A 16406-nucleotide genomic window follows, 5' to 3' on the forward strand; every position below is an offset into this window, starting at 1 on the left:
TTGAGCGCAGGAGTTCAAGACCAACATGGTAAAACCCTGTCTCTGCAAAAAAATAACAAAAATTAGGCAGGCGTGGTGGCACATGCCTGTAGTCTTAGCTACTAGGGAGGCTGAGGTGGGAGGATCCCTAGAGCCTAGGAGGTTGAGGCTGCAGTGAACAGTGATCATGCCGCGGCACAACAGGCTGGGTGACAGAGCAAGACACTGTCTCAAAAACAAACAAAAAAACAAAAAAAGAAAAAAGATGAGGTTAGTTGTAGACAGATACCAGTTCATATAGGGTAGGTCATTTTTAATATCATGTAGGGTCTTGGTAGTTCATAGTTGTAATGCAGGTAGGGTTACAGCAGAAAGCCTTTGGAAGGTTTTAAGCAGATCACTCCGGTGATCTGATTTGTGCTGTACAAGGTACATTCTGGTTGATATGGTGCGCATTAATTGTAGAGAGGTAAGATTTGACTTGGGAGGCCAAGGTGGGCCTATCACAAGGTCAGGAGTTCAAGACCAGCCTGGCCAATATGGTGAAACCCCATCTCTACTAAAAACACACAAAAAAAGTAGCTGGGTGTGGTAGCAGGCACCTGTAATCCCAGCCTCTTGGGAGGAGAATTGCTTGAACCTGGGAGGCAGAGGTTGCAGTAAGCTGAGATCGCACCACTGCACTCTAGCCTGGGTGACAGTGAAACTCAAAAAAAAAAAAAGAGGTAAGATTTGAAGTAGAGACGCAGATTTGGAGGGTGTTGGAACAGCATAGCCCCAGCCTCCTGAGTAGCTGGGATTATAGACATAAGCCACCGTGCCCAGCTAATTTTTGTATTTTTAGTAGAGATTGGGTTTCGCCATGTTGCCCAGGCTGGTCTTGAACTTATGGGCGCAAGTGATCCTCTGGCCTCCCAACTAACTGGATTACAGGCTTACATCTCTGTGCCTGGCTTGGTGAGGCTTTTGTTCAGAAGAGACAGGAGGATTTGTATAGCTAGAGGAGAAAAAGTTGACCCTGACCCTGAGAAAAGCAACATGGAATTATGGAGAAAATATCCTTTTTCAAGGGGACTAGTGTTAGAGATCTTGGGTTGATGACTTTAGTGAGGTGGGCAGTGCTAAGGTCTTAGTTCCAGAGATAGTAAAAGAATAGGCCCTGTTATTGTGTGTTTGTGTTGATAGTATTTAGACCCTATTTTGGTTCATTTATTTACTAATCTGTGTATTGTAGTAATAGATTATCCTGGAGTTATAAATACTTCTAAATACAAAAAAACAGTGGAAAATCTCTCTCCCACCTATATCCCTCAGCTGCCCTGTTTCTATTCACACCATTCCTCCAACACTCCACCCCACCCAGGAAACTATTGTTCAGTTTCTCATGTAACCTTCTAGAGTTTCTTTATATAAATAAAGACAATAAAAATACAGATTCTGTAATCCCAGGACTTTGGGAGGCTGAGGTGGGTGGATCACGAGGTCAGGAGTTCAAGACCAGCCTGACCAACATGGTGAAACCCTGTCTTTACTAAAAATACAAAAATAGCCGGGCTGGTGTTGCGCGTCTGTAATCCTAGCTACTTGGGCGACTGAGACAGGAGAATCGCTTGAACCTGGGAGGCAGACATTGCAGGAGTCGAGATCATGCCACTGCACTCCTGCATGGGCAACAGAGTTAGACTCCATATCAAAAAAAAAAAAAAAAGGGCCGGGCACGGTGGTTCACGCCTGTAATCTCAGCACTTTGGGAGGCCAAGGTGGGTGGATCATGAGTTCAGGAGATCGAGACCATCCTGGCTAACACGGTGAAACCCCGTCTCTACTGAAAATACAAAAAATTAGCTGGGCGTGGTGGCAGGCGCCTGTAGTCCCAGCTACTCGGGAGGCTGAGGCAGGAGAATGGCGTGAACCCGGGAGGCGGAGCTTGCAGTGAGCCGATATTGCGCCACTGCACTCCAGCCTGGGTGACAGAGCGAGACTCTGTCTCAAAAAAAAAAAAAAAAAAAAAAAAAAACAGAAAAAAAAAAAACAAAAAATACAGATTCTGGCCAGGTACAATGGCTTGGGCATGTAATCTCAGAACTTTGGGAGGCCGAGGCAGGTGGATCACTTGATCCCAGGAGTTCAAAACCAGTCTGGGCAACGTGGTGAAACCGTTTCTACAAAAAATACAAAAATTAGCCGGGCGTGGTGGTGTGCCTCTGTAGTCCCAGCTACTTGGGAGGCTGAACTGGAGGGTCATCTGAGGCTAGGGAGGTCTAGGGTCCAGTGAGCCGCTATTGTGCCACCACACTCCAGCGTGGGAAACAGGCTGTCTCAAAAACAAAAACAAAAACAGACATAAATAAATAACTACAGATTCTTGTTTCTTTCTATCTTTACCCTACAATCCACCAATCTCAAAGGTAGCATATTATAGCTGTTATTTCGCAAATTGGTTTTCCCACCTTCCCCCTTGCACAGTGTGTTTTTCACTTAAGAATAGAGATTTATACAGACAATCTTTCCATAGAGTGTATAGGATTTTTTTTCTTTTTCTTTTTCTTTTTTCTTTTTTTTTTTTTTTTTTGAGACAGGGTCTATTTCTGTTGCCCAGGCTGGAGTGCAGTGGTGCGATCTTGGTTCACTGCAACCTGGGCCTCCTGGATTCAAGTGGTCTTTCTACCTTGGCCTCTGAGTAACTGGATCACAGGCACATGCCTCCACTCCTGGCCCTGGATTTTATTTTTAGGAGTAGTTTTAGGTTCACAGCAAAGTTGAGCAGGGGTACAGAGAGTTTTCACATACACCCATTACCCTACACAGTCATAACCATACCGACACATACATAGTCTCCCTGGCTATCAACATCCTGAATAAACAAGTTTGTTATTTTTGAGTTCACCAATTTTCTTACATTTGGAAAAACAATCAGCTTAATGTACTTTGAAATTGTTCTAAAATTTGTTTTATAATGTTCCTCTCATTTAAAAAATTCATCTTCATCAAAAGACACCTTAAAGAAAGTGAAAACATGGCGCACATTTTGGGAAAAATAATTGTAATATATGTAATAGGGAATTAGTGTCCTAACCAGGGCTGGCTTCATGGGTGTGCAATCTGTGCAGTCACGCAGGACCCCTCATTTAGATGGTTCCTGTGCTTAGTTTATTGGTAAGCTGTCACTGTCTTGAAATTCTTAATTTTTGAAAAAGTAGCCCAACATTTTTATTTACTTATTTTAAAATATTTTTATGGTGAAAAACTTATATTTGGAATTTGCCAGCTGAACTCAGTTTAGGTTATTCCAGTTTTGTTGGCAACATTCAAAGCATCATAGTCAGGAATCTGTTGAACATATGCCTTCTCTCTGTCAGATCCGATCCTGTGTTGACCTGGGCCATGTCAGTGTCCTAGAGCTTCTTCACAGCTTGTTTGATCTGGCGCTTGTTGGCTTTGACATACACAACTAGTGCAAGTGTGGTGTGGTCTTCCGTCTTCTCATTGGTCAGGGTTAAGCCTGTTTTTCTTGGGAGTGCTCTTCCTAGGATATTTTGGCTGCAGTGTCTTGGGGCAGCCTGAAGGTGGGTAGCATGCAGATATCTTTCAGCAGTGTGTTTTTGGCTTTTGAAGCCTTTGTTTTGGCTTCAGCTTTGGGAGGGGCAGGGCTTCTTTTTTCTCTTTGGTGCCATCTTGGTGAAAAGGCCTCACATTTTTATTTTGCACTGTGCTCTGCAAATTATGTTGTCTGTCCTGGTCCTGAATATATAAAGGCTAATGATTAGAAAAATCCAATCCAATAAGAAAATGGCCAAAATCTGAGAGCAAAGATCTTCAACCTCATTAGATCTGCAACCTACATATTTTTAAAAGTGTAGCATTAACAAGCGATTACATATATAAGTAATAAAATTTACCTGACTTAATTTAGCCCATTTAGATTAATACTTTTGTCTTCAACCTTTTTTGTAGTGTATGTTTTAACTGGAAAAAGTCTTCCATGAAAACGTCACTTTTAAAAAATAAGTAATGTCATCTGTTTTCCTAAAAGACTGAAATGGGGGTGATCATTCTTAGGTAAGTATCCAATTTTGTATTTGTAATTATTTATATATTGGTTAGAGTATAAATCTTTTTTTTTTTTTTTTTGAGGTGGAGTCTTGCTGTGTTGCCCAGGCTAGAGTGTAGTGGTATAATCTCGGCTCACTGCAACTTCTGTCTCCTGGTTTCAAGCAATTCTCCTGCCTCAGCTTCCTGAGTAGCTGGGATTACAGGCACATGCCACAATGCCTGGCAAATTTTTTTTTGTATTTTTAGTAGAGATGGGGTTTCACCTTGTTGGCCAGGCTGGTCTTGAACTCCTGACCTCAAGTGATCCGCCCACCTTGGCCTCCCAAAGTGCTGGGATTGCAGGCATGAGCCACTGCTCCCAGCAGATTATAACTTTTAGTTAACCTATATGGTAGGGAGTGGGAGTGGGGGGATGCTAGGTCTTGTTTGAAGATAGTCTGTTATGGAGGATTGTGTTTCCTACAGAGTTAAGAACAGAGCTTCATGAAGCAGAGAGGACGGTCAGTAGTGTTGAAAGCTCTTTAGGCAGGTTAGTTGAAAACTGAAGAAACTTCTGGATTTGGCATTTAGGAATTCATTGATGATCCCAGCAGGGACCATTTCAGGATGCCCTTTATGGCTGAAAATCAGCTTGCAATGGAGTGAAGAGTAAAGAGGAGGTGATAAAATCTGAATATTTTAGCTAATTTATTTATTAAACCCATATGTGATATAGCTGCAGCCATCACTTCCTTAAGCACTGGAGTTATAGTTAGGGTAACCATATATCTGGTTCAAATCTCCTATAGATCAATTAATGCCCAATTATTTTTATTTTTATTTTTTTGAGACAGAGTCTTGCTCTGTCATGTAGGCTGGAGTGCAGTGGCATGATCTCAGCTCACTGCAACCTCTGCCTCCCATGTTCAAGTGATTCTCCAGCCTCAGCCTCCCGAGTAGCTGGGATTATAGGCATGTGCCATCATGTCGGCTAATTTTTGTATTTTTAGTAGAGACGGAGTTTCACCATGTTGGCCAGGCTGGTCTCGACCTGCTGACCTCAGGTGATCTGCCCGCCTCAGCCTCCCAAAGTGCTGAGATTACAGGCATGGGCCACCGCGCCAGGCCTTTTTTTTTTTTTTTTTTTTTTTTTAAAAGACAGAGTCTCATGCTCTGTCACCCAGGCTGGAGTGCTGTACCATAACCTTGGCACACTGCAACCTCCACCTCCCGGGTTCAAGTGATTCTCCTGCCTCAGCCTCCCAAGTAGCTGGGATTACAGGCGGCCACCACTATGCTCCGCTAATTTTGTATTTTTAGTAGAGACGGGGTTTTACCATGTTGGCCAGGCTGGTCTCGAACTCCTGACCTCAGGTGATCTGCCCGCCTTGGCCTCCAAAAGTGCTGGGATTACAGGCGTGAGCCCCGCCGAGATAATTTTTTTTTTAAGAAAATGGGGTCTCAGTCTATCACTCAGGCTGGAGTCCAGTGATGCGATCACTTCTGATCCTCCTGCCTCAGCCTCCTGATGGGATTGCAGGTGTAAACCACCATGCTCACCCAGCAAGAGGTGATTTAAAGTATTCAAGAAGGTATGCATAGGTTGTATGCAAAGACTATACAATTTTATATCAGGAACTTGAGCATTTCTGGATTTTGGTATCCACAAGGGTCCTGGAAACAGTTCCCCACAGATACCACAGGTGACTATATATTTATTGTTTATCTTCTCTGTCCTCATTAGAATATCAACTCCATGAGAAATGGACCTCTGTTTTTGTTCACTGTTGTAACCCTAGCAGGTAGCAGAGTTCTTGGTATATTAGTAGATGCTCAGTAAATATGTATTCAATATATAACGGTCTCCAGTGCCTTGATGCATACCCTTTATCAATCCTGCATCTCATAGACAGTTATTTCAACCACCAGTGTCAAATTTCTCATATTCACCTAGAAGGTTATGCCAGCTAAATTCATACTGCCTGCCATGTCATGCTAGCTTATCTCAAACTAGGCCTTTACTATTGCTCAGCAATCATATTAAGTTTTTCCACTGTCGTCTCTGACCTGGTCAGTTGCAACAGCCTCTTAATTGACCTTTGTGCTTCGATTCTGCACCCGTAATTCATCTTCAATAAAACAGAGGACTCTAAGGCATATATCATATCATATCACTTTTATGCTTAAAAATTTACAAGATGGCCGGGCATGGTGGCTCACACCTGTAATCCCAGCACTTTGGGAGGCCGAGGCGGGTGGATCACGAGGTCAGGAGATCGAGACCATGCTGGCTAACACGGTGAAACCCCATCTCTACTAAACAACATACGAAAATTGGCCGGGCGTGGTGGCGGGCACCTGTAGTCCCAGCTACATGGGAGGCAGAGGCAGGAGAATGGCGTGAACCCTGGAGATGGAGATTGCAGTGAGCCGAGATCGCACCACTGCACTCTAGCCTGGGAGACAGAGCGAGACTCCATCTTTAAAAAAAACAAAACAAAAAACTCACAAGATGCCAGGTGCGGTGGCTCACGCCTGTAATCCCAGCACTTTGGGAAGCCAAGGCAGGTGGATCACCTGAGGTCTGGAGTTAGAGACCAGCCTGGCCAATACGGTGAAACCTGATCTCTACTAATAATACAAAAAATTAGCTGGGCATGGTGGTGGGTGCCTGTAATCCTAGCTACTTAGGAGGCTGAGGCAGAAGAATCACTTGAACCTGGGGGGCGGAGGTTGCAGTAAGCTGAGATCGCGGCATTGCATTCCAGCCTGGGCAACAAGAGTGAAACTCTGTCTAAAAAAAAAAAAAAAAAAAAAAAATCTCAAAAGACTTAGAGTCTAAACACCTTACCACAGCCACAGAATACTACGTGGCCTGGCTCTGCCTACTTCAATATGAAATTTTTTTAAGAGATGGGGTCTCAGTATGTTGCTCAGGTGGGTTTCAAACTCCCAGCCTCAAGTGATCCTCCTGCTTTGGCTTCCCAAAGTGCTGGGATTACAGATGTGAGCCACTGTGCCCAGTCAAATTCTTTAATCTCATCTCATGACACTATGGTCCTCATCCACCTTATTGCAGAAACACTGAAATTCTTTCCATTCCTCAAACACAATCAGCTCATTTCCACTTTGAGGTTTAAACTTTTTTTTTGAGACAGAGTCTCGCTGTGACACCTAGGCTAGAGTGCAGTGGTGCGATCTCGGCTCACTGCAACCTCCGCCTCCCAGATTCAAGCAGTTCTCCTGCCTCAGTCTCCCGAGTAGCTGGGATTATAGGCATGTGCCATCATGCTCGGCTAATTTTTGTATTTTGGAGAGACGGGGTTTCACCATGTTGGCGGGGTGGTCTCAAACTCCTGACCTCACGTCATCAGCCCACCTTAGCCTCCCAAAGTGCTAGGATTACAGGCAGGAGCCACCACGCCTGGCGAGGTTTAAACTTACATAGCTTGATTTTCTTTTAGCTTGGCTAAATTCTTGTCTTTCAGATCTTAATGTCACCTCCTCAGTAGAAGACAACCAGTCACTATCAACTGCCATATTTTAATTCTTTTCATATCACATTACAATTTAGTATTGTTTTTGTTCACTCCAGTGATTAGCTCCACAAGGACACTAATCTTGTCTACAAGAGTGCCTGGCACAATGCAGGTGGTCAGTAAATATTTGGTGAATTTGGTAGCTGCCCTACAATGTTTTTCCTAAATGCTTTCTTCTCCCAGGATCCCAACCTCACCACTAATTAACTATATGCCGAATAGATAACCTCAATCCCTACATTATTAAAAAAGTAAGATAGGAAATCCCACACTTAGCTGGGTGTGGTGGCACACACCTGCAGTATTGGCTACTCAGGAAGCTGAAGCGGGAAGATTTCACGAGCCCTGGACAAGGTTGTAGCAAGCTATAATTGCACCACTGCACTCCAGTCTGGGCAACAGAGGTATGACCCTGTTGGAGGGGAGGGAGAGAGAAAGAGAAGGAGAAAAGAAATCCTACAACTTCTTCCTCTTTGCCTAAAAATTCCTTAGTATATCCTCTCTTCCAGTCCTCTAGTTTCTAAGCAGAAAGATTGCTACTCTGGTAAGAGCTAAACCCTTTACCTATGTCTTTGATCTGAGTCAAACCTCTTACCTCTTCTGAGTAAAAACGTAATCACTTTCTTTAATATTTAAACTGCATGCAAGCTGAGTACAGTGGCTCACACCTGTAATTAGCCAGGCATGGTGGTGAATGCCTGCAGTCCTGCTTACTTGGGAGGCTGAAGTGGGAGGATTGCTTGAGCCCAGGAGGCCGAGGCTGCAGTGAGCCCAGATGCCACCACTGCACTTCAGCCTGGGCAACACAGCGAGACTCCATCTCAAAAAACAAAAATTATCTCAATGGTAACCTGGAAAATGAAAAAAAATTATAATACCTGATACAGTGTAAATGCCTTTTGAATAGGTGTTATTGTATTATTTAGGGAATAATGACAATAGAAAAAAGTCTGTACATGTTTAGTACAGGCACAACAGAACCATTACCCGATCCAATATTTTCTTTTGTTTTTAAAATTTTTTGAGATAGAGTCTCACTCACTTTGTTGCCCAGGCTGGAGTGCAGTGGCGCAATCTCAGCTCACTGCAACTTCCACCTCCCTGGTTCAAGTGATTCTCCTGCCTCAGCCTCCAGAGTAGCTGGGATTACAGGCATGCACCACCATGCCTGGCCCCCATCCAATATTTTCAATTCATAGTTGGTTGAATTCACGGATGTGGCACCCACTGATACAGAACACACAGATATGGAGGGCCTACTATATAATATGTTGGGTGGTGATAAGTGCTATTTTGAAGATTTATACCTTGTTTGCTATTGTCATGAAGGTATGGAAATATATTAGGGAAAGGTAGACATTGAAGGAGGGGTATGTTTACTAAGGTGAAGTTAGGGAAGACCTCTCTGATTAGGTGACATTTGAGTTGACAGCTCTAAATGAAGTGAGGGAGCAGGCCCTCTGGGTGTTTTGAATAGGATGGGGAGGGCATTTGAGACTGAAGGAACTTAAATACAAAGTGTTCGAGGCTGGACGTGCTTGATATTTTTTATGAGCTGCACAAGGGCCTGTGGGACTGCACTGAAGTAAGTGAGGGTGGAGGTAGTAGGAGCTGACATCATCGTAGTGAATGTGGTAGAGGCTTGACCAGAGTCAGGCCTTTGGTTTTTCTTCTGTGTGATGGTGGAGCGGCAGATCCAGGAGTGAGGTGGGAGGTGAAAGGTCAAGCTGTGGCTGAGAGGTATAACTTGAGGCTGAAGAACTGTGAGGCCACCAGGTACAGTGGCTCACGCCTGTAATCCCAACAGTTGGGGAGGCTGAGGTGGGCAGATCACTTGAGTTCCAGACCAGTCTGGGCAACATGGCAAAACCCCATCTCCACAAAAAATGTAAAAATTAGTTGGGTGTGGCGGTGCATGCCTGTAGTCCCAGCTACTCGAGAGACTGAGGCTGGAGGATTGCTTGAGCCTGAGAGGTGGAGGTTGCAGTGAGCCAAAATTGCACCACTGCACTCTAGCCTGGGTGACAGAGCGAGACGTCTCAAAAAAAAAAAACCAACGATGAGGTCAGATGTTTGAAGTATCTGAAAGTGAAGATGAGAGAAGAGGGTGTACCATAAAACAGATTTTTGAACACCGCAAGGAGGTAGGAAGAGTAGAAAAAGGTGAGTTGGAGGCACAGAGGGCCTGTAAGTTCATAATGGACAAGTTTATTTGGCTTCAGGTTTTTCGTTTTGTTTTGTTTTGTTTTGTTTTTGAGGAGGAGTCTCACTCTGTTGCCCAGGCTGGAGTGCAGTGGTGTGATCTCAGCTTACTGCAACCTCTGCCTCACAGGTTCAAGTGATTCTCCTGCCTCCTGAGTAGCGGGGACTCAGAGTTTTTTCTTTTGTTTTTTGTTTTGTTTTGTTTTGTTTTGTTTTGAGACGGAGTCTTGCTCTGTCGCCCAGGCTGGAGTGCAGTGGCGCAATCTCGGCTCACTGCAAGCTCTGCTTCATGCATGGGTTCACGCCATTCTCCTGCCTCAGCCTCCCAAGTAGCTGGGACTACAGGCGCCTGCCACCACGCCTGGCTATTTTTTTTTTTTTTTTTTTTAGTAGAGATGGGGTTTCACTGTGTTAGCTGGGATGGTCTCCATCTCCTGACTTTGTGATCCGCCGGTTTCGGCCTCCCAAGGTGTTGGGCTTATAGGCATGAACCACTGTGCCTGGCCTCAGGGTTTTTTTGGGGAAAAAAAAAAAAAAAAAGTGAAGTACACACAATATAACATTTACCATTTTGCTTTTTTTTTTTTTTTTTTTTTTAAACGAGGACAGGGTTTTGCCCTGTTTCTCAGGCTGGCCTCGAACTCCTGAGCTCAAGCAATCTGCCCACCTTGGCCTCACAAAATGCTAGGATTATAGGTGTGACTCACTGCACCTGGGGAAAATGTAACCACTTTTAAGTGTATAATTCAGTGGCATTAAGTACATTCACAAAAGTACATCACCCCTGTCCATCTCCAGAACTTTTTCATCATCCCTAACCAAACTCTATACCCATTAAATAATAAGTTCTCATTGCCCCGCTTCTTTAGTTCCTGAGAAACCACTGTTTTATTTTCTGTCTCTGTGAATTAGACTACTCTGCTTCAGGTGCCTTGTGTAAGTGGACTCATACAATATTTGTCTTTTTTTTTCTGACTTATTATACTTGGCATTATGTTTTTAAGGTTCATTCATATTGTAGTATGTAGTAGAATTTCATTCCTTTTAAAGGCTGAATAGGCTGGGCCCGGTGGCTCACGTCTGTAATCCCAGCACTTTGGGAGGGCAAGGCAGGTGGATCACAAGGTCAGGAGTTCGAGACCAGCCTGGCCAACATGGTGAAACCCCATCTCTACTAAAAATATGGAAGTTAGCTGGGTGTGGTGGCCTGCGCCTGTAGTCCCTGCTATTCGGGAGACTGAGTGAGGATAAGCTCCTGAACCCAGGAGGTGGAGGTTGCAGTGAGCTGAGATCACACCACTGTACTCCAGCCTGGCGACAGAGAGAGGCTCTGTCTCAAAAAAAAAAAAAAAAAAAGGCTGAATAATATTCCATTGTATGTACACACCATATTTTTTTTTTGTCTATACCTCTGTTGATGGTGACACTGGTGCTGCTTCTACCTTTTGACTGTTGTGACCAGTGCTGCTGTGAGCACTGGTGTACAAATCTGAGTGAATCCCTGCTTTCATTTCTTTTGCATACATCACCAGAAGTGGGATTATTAGATCATATTGGATCATATGCTTTAATTTTTCTTTTTGTTTTTTTCGAGATAGGGTCTCACTGTCAACCAGGCTAGAGTATAGTGGTGCAATCATAGTTCACTGCAACCTCCACCTCCCATGCTCAAGTGATCCTCCCACCTCAGCTTCCTGAGTAGCTGAGACTATAGGTGCCCACCTCCACACCTGGCTAATTTTTTGTATTTTTAGTAGAGACGGTGTTTTGCCACGTTGCCCAGGCTGGTCTTGAACACCTGGCTCAAGCTGTCTGCCTGCCTTGGCCTCCAGAGGACCAGAAACAGTAGGCACTCAACAATATCATGCTGGGATTACAGGCGTGAGCCATCACAACCCACCATATGCTTTAATTTTTTGAGGAACAATCCTGCTGTCTTCCACACTGGCTATATCATTTTATATTTCCACCAGCAATACACAAGAGTTCCAGTTTTTCCACAGCTGTGCCTGGGTTTGGTCTTATTTAAAAAACAAAAAACAAAAAACTTTTTTTTTGAGACAAAGTCTTGCTCTGTCACCCAGGCTTGAGTGCAGTGGCATGATCTTGGCTCACTGCAACCTCAGTCTCTCGGGTTTAAGCGATTATCCTGCCTCAGCTTCCTAAGTAGCTGGGATTACAGGTGTGTGCTACCAGGCCTGGCTAATGTTTGTATTTTTAGTAAAGACAGGGTTTTGCCATGTTGTCCAGGCTGGTCTCAGACTCCTGATCTTAGGTGATATGCCTGCCTTGGTCTTCCAAAGTGCTGGGATTACAGGCGTGAGCCACCGTGCCCAGCCAGTAATATAGTTGTGGTTTTGAATAATGGAATGTTTTAAGTTTATTTCCTTAAAAGAATGTTTATCATACACTGTTTTCTAGTAGTATTAGAAGTATTAGAATCCTTATGCTCTGCTACAAGGTCAGAACTGGTGAAGAAAGTTGTCTTCGGTCAGGCGTGGTGGCTCACGCCTGTAATCCCAGTACTTTGGGAGGCCAAGGTGGACAGACCACCTGAGGTCAGGAGTTAGAGAGCAGCCTGACCAACATGGTGAAACCCCATCTCCACTAAAAATACAAAAATTAGCCAGGTGTGCTGGTGCATGCCTGTAGTCCCAGCTACTTGGGAGGCTGAGGCAGGAGAATCATTTGAACCTGGGAGGCGGAAGTTGTAGTGAGCCAAGATTGCACCACTACACTCCAGCCTAGGTGACAGAGCAAGGTTGTGTCTCAAAAATAAAAAAAAAGAAAGAAAGTTGTCTTCTAGTTAAATTTTAGTGAGAGATTCTCACAGGAATTAAAATTCTGGGGCCCTAAAAAATCTTAAGTATGCTTTGCCATAAGCTTAAGGGACTGTGTCTATGTTACTTGGCTGTGTGTAGGCATGAATTTGAACTTTTAGGATAGGACAGCAATTGAACAAATTAGATTTTTTTCTTTTCTTTCTTTCTCTCTCTCTCTCTCTCTCTCTCTCTCTCTTTCTTTCTTTCTTTCTTTCTTTTTTTTTAAAAAAAGAATACACGGCCGGGCGCGGTGGCTCAAGCCTGTAATCCCAGCACTTTGGGAGGCCGAGACGGGCGGATCACGAGGACAGGAGATCGAGACCATCCTGGCTCGTGGTGGCGGGCGCCTGTAGTCCCAGCTACCGGGAGGCTGAGGCAGGAGAATGGCGTGAACCCGGGAGGCGGAGCTTGCGGTGAGCTGAGATCCGGCCACTGCACTCCAGCCTGGGCGACAGAGCGAGACTCCGTCTCAAAAAAAAAAAAAAAAAAAAAAAAAAGAATACACTTGTTAACCTCCTGTTTGGAAATTGTACAAGGAGCCAGGGAAATTTTCACTTTGGTGTTTACTGATTGATTGCGTACTACCTTAACTGTTGGAAAAATATGTTCCCTATTCAGATGAATGATAAACCAGTAAAAGCTATTAAAGGGAAAAAATGTGATGGGATTACAGCTGCCACAGAGAGGTTTTTGAAGCTTTGCACTTTGTGTGCAATTGTCGTTAAGATAATGGAAATTTTGAAAGATGATCTTAATGTCTTCAACATTGTTATAATTAGGCTTTTTTCTTGGTAAATGATGTGTCTTAATTTGGAAAGTTTTCGTTTAGGAGCTGCTTCTTTTTTTTTGAGACGGAGTCTCGCTCTGTTGCCCAGGCTGGAGTGTGGTGGTGCGATCTTGGCTTACCGCAACATCCGCCTCCTGGGTTCAAGCAGTTCTCCTGCCTCGGCCTCCTGAGTAGCTGGGATTACAAGCACCTGCCACCACGCCTGGCTATAGGAGCTTCTTATGTGAACACTATGAGTAAACAGAGTGGTGTAGTTTAAACTTGCCTTCCGGTTTTTCCAAGTTCCTCTTTCTCCAATTCGTTGTCTTTGCCTCAGGGTTCTTTTTCATTAATATGTATGGATGTTTATGCAGTTAGAAAAAATGTTCATAAAGATGATATTGTTGAGTGCTTAACTGTTTCTTGTCCTTTGATAATGTGGTGTGCTTTTTACTTTTACACAGAAAATAACTGTGGTCAGATTGTCATGCAGTCTGCCATAGACAGTAAGGATATTGTGAAAGAAATTCTGGCTGTCTGCATAGCATGACCTTTCAAAACTGTTTTCTTTGCTGCAAGCATTTCACTTAGCCTTTTGACTGCCACGTGATAGAGGAAGTAGTACATAAAGGGCAATATAAATGGCTGCCTTGTTGATCTCAATACTGTTTTTTAAACCATGTTAAATAGTCACATATGTTATTAAATACAGTTTTATGTGGAAGATTACCAGTTTTATGCATAATAGTGTACATTTTAAGTATAATTTTATAAAACTTATAATATTTAAAATTTAAATAGAGGCCGGGTGCAGTGGCTTACTCCTGTAATCCCAGCACTTTGGGAGGCTGAGATGGGTGGATCACGTGAGATCAGGAGTTCGAGACCAGCCTGGCCAACATGGTGAAACTCTGTCTCTACTAAAAATATAAAAAATTAGCCGGGCATGGTGGTGTGCGCCTGTAATCCCAGGTACTCAGGAGGCTGAGGCTTGAACCTGGGAGGTGGAGATTGCAGCGAGCCAAGATTGTGTCATTGCACTCTAGTCTGTGCAACAAGAGCGAGACTCCATCTTAAAAAAAAAAAAAAAAAAAGAAAAATCACATTATTTTCAAAAAGGACCTAAATTTTTTATTCAAAGTTTTAAGGATTATTAGTGAATAGAGATTATTATATATAGCTCATGACTACAAATCTGTAATTTTTGTAAGGAAAGTTTTTTTTTTTTTTAATTATACTTTAAGTTCTAGGGTACATGTGCATATGTATACTTGTGCCATGTTGGTGTGCTGTACCCATCAACTTGTCAGCACCCATCAACTCGTCATTTACATCAGGTATAACTCCCAATGCAATCCCTCCCCCCTCCCCCCTCCCTGTGATAGGCCCCGGTGTGTGATGTTCCCCTTCCCGAGTCCAAGTGATCTCATTGTTCAGTTCCCACCTATGAGTGAGAACATGCGGTGTTTGGTTTTCTGTTCTTGCGGTAGTTTGCTGAGAATGATGGTTTCCAGCTGCATCCATGTCCCTACAAAGGACACAAACTCATCCTTTTTTATGGTTGCGTAGTATTCCATGGTGTATATGTGCCACATTTTCTTAATCCAGTCTGTCACTGATGGACATTTGGGTTGATTCCAAGTCTTTGCTATTGTGAATAGTGCCGCAATAAACATACGTGTGCATGTGTCTTTATAGCAGCATGATTTATAGTCCTTCGGGTATATACCCAGTAATGGGATGGCTGGGTCATATGGTACATCTAGTTCTAGATCCTTGAGGAATCGCCATAAGGAAAGATTTTTAAAGCAACTTTTGGAGCTCTCTTTCTGCTGCTTCTCAGCACCCAGGAGAGACTATTTTCTTTAACACTGTGAAGGGACCTGGGGAAGATGAGGAAGCACCAGCCTACTTTTATTTTATTTTATTTTATTTTATTTTATTTTATTTTATTTTATTTTATTTATTTTATTTATTTGAGATGGAGTCTTGCTTTGTATACTCCAGTAAATGTGGTCATGCTATATGTATTCTTTTGTTTCTTTTAACGTTGGTGAGGTTCATTAATGGTGATGTATGTAGCTGTATTTTATTCATTTTTCCTATTGTAAACCAATATTATTTATTGATCTATTAATGTACATTAAGATTATGCCTAGTTTTTTGTTACTATGAAAACTTTCACCTTCAACATTCATGTGAATGTCATATCCTCAGATAAGCATTTTCCTTTTTTGTTTTTTGATACAGAGTCTCTGTTGCCCGACTGGAGTGCAGTGGCGTGATCTTAGCTCATTGCAACCTCTGCTTCCCGTGTTCAAGTAATTCTCTCCACTCAGCTTCCCAAGTAGCTGGAATTACAGGCACATGCCACCGCACCCAGCTAATTTTTGCAGTTTTAGTAGAGATGGGGTTTCACCATGTTGATCAGTCTGGTCTCAAACTCCTGACCTCAGGTGATCTGCCTGCCTCCCAAAGTGTTGGGATTATAGGCGTGAGCCACTGTGCCTGGCCCAGATAAGCATTTTCCTAGAATATTATACCATGTGTTTAGCATTCTTCATTGGATCTATTGTTCTTTTGCATAAAGAACAACACCTTAATTTGACCTACCAGGATCTGCATATAGCCAGCCTCCCCAGTACCATTCTGCCCCTGTTGTCTGCTTGTTGAATTCCATAAATGCTTAAGGTTTCTCAGGTCTTTGCATATAGTCTTTCTTTCCTTGCCTTGCTGATTTCTTGTCTTACACTGTCTCTGTTAAAATATCACTCTCATGGGCCATGGTGGCTCATGCCTGTATTCCCAGCACTTTGGGAAACCAAGGCCGGGGAGGGTGGGAATCACTTGAGCTCAGGAGTTTGAGACCAGCTTGGGCAACATAGTGAGATCTTTTCTCTACAGAAAATGAAAAAATTAGCTGGGTGCTATGCACCTGTAATGGGAGGTGAGATAGGAGGATCATTTGAACTCCAGAGGTCGACGATACAGTGAACCATGATTATACCACTGCATTCCAGCCTGGGTGGCAGAGTGGGACCCTGTCTCAAAAAAATTAAAAAAAAA

The 16406-nt window shown here is 43.3% G+C and overlaps 1 protein-coding gene across 6 annotated transcripts in view; it reads left to right on the plus strand.

Moving 5' to 3' along the window:
- Positions 1-16406, plus strand: part of PIK3CB (phosphatidylinositol-4,5-bisphosphate 3-kinase catalytic subunit beta) — a 183726-nt gene that overhangs the window by 31189 nt on the left and 136131 nt on the right. For 4 of the 6 annotated variants that reach the window (XM_073023562.1, XM_073023563.1, XM_038002799.2 and 1 more), the window contains one exon: positions 3934-4038. The exons of the other annotated variants lie outside the window; for them this stretch is intronic. The gene's annotated coding sequence lies outside the window, so the exon portion shown is untranslated. The remainder of the gene's footprint in view (positions 1-3933; positions 4039-16406) is intronic. 6 annotated transcript variants of the gene reach the window in all.

The sequence above is a fragment of the Chlorocebus sabaeus genome, chromosome 15, assembly GCF_047675955.1.
Source record: "Chlorocebus sabaeus isolate Y175 chromosome 15, mChlSab1.0.hap1, whole genome shotgun sequence".
NCBI lineage: Eukaryota > Metazoa > Chordata > Mammalia > Primates > Cercopithecidae > Chlorocebus > Chlorocebus sabaeus.